Consider the following 4,809-nt stretch of genomic DNA (forward strand, 5'->3'; position numbering starts at 1 on the left):
TTTCGTGGTTTAACCCCAGCCAGCTGCCAAGAACCACACAGCCACTCACTCACTCCCCCACCAACGGGATGGGGGAGTGAATCAGAAGGGTAAAAGCTACAAAAACTCATGGGTTGAGATAAAGACAGTTTAATAGAGAAAGCAAAAGCTGCACACACAAGCAAAGCAAAACAAGGAATTAATTCACTGCTTCCCAAATACAGGAGGTGTTTAGCTATCTCCAGGAGAGCAGGGCCCATCACGTGTAACGGTTCCTTGGGAAGACAAACACCATCACTCCAGATGTTCCCCCTTCCTCCTTCCTCTGACCTTATATACTGTGCATGATGCCATATGGTGTGGAATATCCCTTTGGTCAGTTTGGGTCACCTGTCCCAGCTGTGTCTTCTCCCAATCTCCCATGCATCCCCCACTTCCTTGCCAGTGTGGCAGTACAGAAAGCAGCAAAGGCCTCTGCTCAGCAATAACAAAAACATCTCTGCATTATCAACTCTGTGTTCTGCACAAAACCCAAATAGAGCCCCATACTAGCCTCTGTGAAGAAAGTTAACTCTACTTCAGCTCAAACCAGCACAAACTGGATGCATAAGCTAAAGCATCTCTCGTATCCGTTTGCTGTAATGTGAGATGTGCTGAAAACCCGTGAGCTGCTGCCCAGACAGCACTGGGCACAGCCATGCCTGAGACATGTGAATGCTGGAGCAGTAGGCCAAACCTCTGAGACCGCTGGCATTTGTAGGCAGCACCACCTCAAACCAGATAATGTTAGCAGGTGAAGCTACACACTGGTGTACAGGAGCCTTCCGTGCAAAGATAGGTGCCTTACTATTAGGTAATAACATTGAAGTGTCTTAGTAACACAATGTACAGATTTCTAACAAATCTTAGTCCACACTTGCTGACATTTTCTCTATTCAGGTCATTTCTGACAGCAAAGCAGGTTTTGTAGCTGCAGCACTGGTGAGAACTGAAGTGCTTAAGTACATCAGCTGATTTTGTAGAAATGCTCCAAGTGAAATAAAACCGGTTTGTTACACTTTGTCTGCAGTGCTGATTCTCAGGCACTTACACTCATTCCAACAGGAGCAGCAGCACAGCAGACATGCCAGAGTTGTGCCTTAAACTCTGAAGATCTGCTTCTCAATCTCTTCATTAGCCAGGCAAATTCAGGTCTGGACAAGTTTCCCATCTCCCCAGGTCTCCACTGTGGTTTTCATTATTCATTACACAGGTTGCAGGATTCCCCAGAGGAGCAGCCAAACCCCAGTTTTTTCATCCACAAGGATGAAAGTCCAAATAAAAGTACTTAGGGTTTTTTTCCCATGCATATTACTATGGTGTTATTCTTCTCAGGTGTTTTACACAGACCTGAGCTGGAGAAAAGCACCCTTAGAAAATCCCAGGGGAGTTTTTGCTTTGGAATTGTCTTTGCCAAGAAGCACTTTGTCACAATAAACATTTATCAGTACTGCCCTGAGGGCTTAGTGCAGTGGGAGACCTGGACCCAGGAATGTGGCAGCATTCTCAGCTATCTGCCCATGATTTAAGCAAGAGATAGAACAAAAAAACCCCACATTCCAGCTTTGCTTTTCCCTCATCCTCCTTAAGTTTAACCTGAAAACAATGCACATAAGCGAGGTGCCCATGATAACTTCATGCTGGCTGCGGTCTACCCTACAGCAGTTGTAGCACTGCATTTATATGCACTGCCTGTAATGATTCAAGATTCCTGTTACTCAAATCCAACAAGTTATTTTCTCACCTTCTTGCTGAGAAAGAGCTCAGCTCTTCCATCCAGACCCCAGGCTGCTGTGAACACCCCTCTATCTAGGACACCATAGCTCCATAAGCAGCTGTCACAAGGCTTATTCCCTGTCCTGACACATTTCTAGGCAGGAAAAAAACTCTTAAAGCAGGCAATTTATGTAGGAATAACTTCAAAGAATCACAATTTCCACTACAGAGCTTCTGGCTTCCCAAAACAAAGGATCTTTTTACATAAATGGATTATTTTCCCATTCCCCCACTAAGAAACCAACAAGTTGCATCACACTGGATAAATGCAGAATTTACAGCACTCAAGTGATCTCTCTACAAAATATTTATTGGTCACAGCCACAACATCAAGTTCTCCACATATGTAGTATTTTGTGACAAAGTATAATTTTACTTTACCTATTTACACTCATCTGGCAGATACCACTATGGAGTCAAACTCCCCATAGCAGTTCAGGACCACAGAGACCAGTTTCCAAAAGGCTCACCAGGTTCCTAGCCCCTGACCCAAAAACCAAGGTGAAGTCTCTTAAAGTGCTAATAGTCAAGAGGCATTGGAAAAGCTAAGCTGCTGCTTCCAAATTTGTCACTCAACTGCTCCTGTGTGCCCCAGAGCAGTGGGTGGGACATGAATCCAGGACCTGGGAGCTCCAATAAAAATATCTCGAGACTGACTTGGAAAGTCACACCCAGAATCTCCTACAGCCCAGGCAGAGGTGCTCAGCCACCACTTACTTAGAGGTGGGCTGGAAAGTCTCACTTTCCCTTTGTTTTGAAGAAAGGTGTTTATTTCATCCCAAAGAACATGGAGGCATTCACCTTTTAAATGTCAGATTTGGAGGGGGGATGCTGTTTCCTGCTTGGTTTGGTTGGCCACTCCATTAGATCTGGGAGGGCTGTTTTTTGTGAGGTCTGTTTCTCATTAACTGGCTGCCCTGAGAAGCACAGGAATTGCAGCCCTGAGACTTTTAGAGAAGCACATGGAAGTCGGAAGCTAAAAGCTTTATTCACCTTTCCTGTCCAACTGTTGAGAAACACACGATCCTCAAGTTCCTTGACAATACTTGGCACATTTCCCTCTTCAAGGCAGACGGAAAACACTCGGTGCCACATCAACAGAGACTGCCTGCGTGGGTGGCAATGGCCTGGGAAGGAGCTCAGCTGTAATCCTGAGCTGAGCATGAAGTGCTGTTGTGCACGAGCCTGTACATTTACCTCAGCTCCAGAAAGCCACTGATGTTCTGTCCATGTGCCCTCCTAGACTGCTCCTCTGGTCCCCTTTTTCTTACAGTGCAACTGGCCATGTTTTACAACACTGCAGACAAGAGAGCTGAACAATGGGCTTTAGTCAAGTGCTCAAACCAGGTTAGCAAAGAGCATTTGTAGAATAAAAGACTTCCAAGTGCTTCCCTGTGGAAAGTAACACGGGAAATGGCTGGAGGCTATCTGTTCACTTCCTCAGGCAACAGTCTTGGTAAAAACCTCAAAGACAATTTGCTACTGAAGTTTAACTGTTAAAATGCACAACAAACCCCAAGTACATGTATGTCACAAAGCACTGCAAAATACGGCTGCTTACAGAAACACCAACAGAGGTAAAATAGCACCAAGCAGCCTGAAATGCAACAATACTGAGTTGGATTGGCTGAGGCCCGAGATAACCAGCTCCCTTTGTGCTGGGCAGTTTATAGGCACCAGTGGGACAGGGTGGGAAGAGGGATGCTGGGCAATAGTATTAACCTCTCATCTGCATCTCCAGCAGCAGGTCTGTGCTGCAAGAGGGAAAGCATCTGCTTGCTGGAGGACAACAAATTCACATCACAGACCTGCTGCTAGAAATGCCTCCTGTGGCAGCATCAGCAGACACGAGCCACAGTGCCTACAGAGAAGGCTCACTACAGCACGATGTGAGCACCAAGTCCCACGCATGCCTCGCGCAGGCAGAGCTCCTGCCACAGGCAAGCGTTGGGATGTGAATGGAACCAGCAGTGCAGAAATGCTCAGTGCCCAGCCCCAGCCCTTAGCACAGCACCTTTACACTGACAAGTACGGGGGGGGGAGCAAGAAGCACAACAGAAGTAGCTGCTCTACAAGCCAATTCACTTTTCCAGGGAGACATGTTCTGAATTATATACCGAGCCCCACAGCTGAGATAACTTTGCTGTAACAGGGGAACATCATGACAACTGACCTAAGGAAAACGCTCGGGCATGGTTCACCAGTATGGACTGGCACCTGAGAGCAGAAAGAACAGACCTCTTACTGCCTTGTCACCTTGCCAGCATTTCATGTTTATGTGCATGGAAGCACGAGTGACTGGGGGAGGGAAAGAACCAAATTCCCAAGTTGTGACCCAGCACATAAAACCAAGTGTATTTGGAAAGGCAAGAATACAGTGACCACATTTTCACAGAGCTTGTCCCAGCCTGCTGGTGGAAGCATTCCATCAATGCAGCATTTCAGGAAGAAGAAACTGGAACCAGGATTGAAGACCAGTTTGCCAGCTTTTCTGTGCCACTTGCCCACAAGCCCCACTGAGGCAGGAGGGCATGTCCCTCCCATCTCTTTGCAGGGGCATTCCTTGGAGCAGGGCTACAGCAAAGCAGAGTCAGCACAGTCATGCTTAAGATTTGTAAAATTAATTTCTGAAGACACCACTTGACAAAGGACACATCACTCTTTGGGGCTACTGCTGGAAACCTGCAGACCTGTAACAAAACGCAGGATGGACTAACTGCACATCAGTTTTACCAACAAAGGGATACAGGTCTAAGCCTGGTGTGGGGAGAATTTGATGGAGCTTATTTACAAGCCAGGGGGAAGAAAACTGCATCAGTGAAGGCAAACAGCCTGAGCACCCCACAATACTGGCCCACATCATATTCTTTAATATCTAAAAGTAAAAAAATATGGCCCATTCCCACAGCCCACCCACCCCACGATATGTACAAGTAAGATCAGCCAAGATGGTACATAAGGAAGAACACAGGCAGACTGTGCTTTCAGTCTCAGTTTGGTTTTTCCATCTTCCTG

Source organism: Acanthisitta chloris, unplaced genomic scaffold (assembly GCF_000695815.1).
Source record: "Acanthisitta chloris isolate BGI_N310 unplaced genomic scaffold, ASM69581v1 scaffold26951, whole genome shotgun sequence".
Taxonomy (NCBI): Eukaryota; Metazoa; Chordata; class Aves; order Passeriformes; family Acanthisittidae; genus Acanthisitta; species Acanthisitta chloris.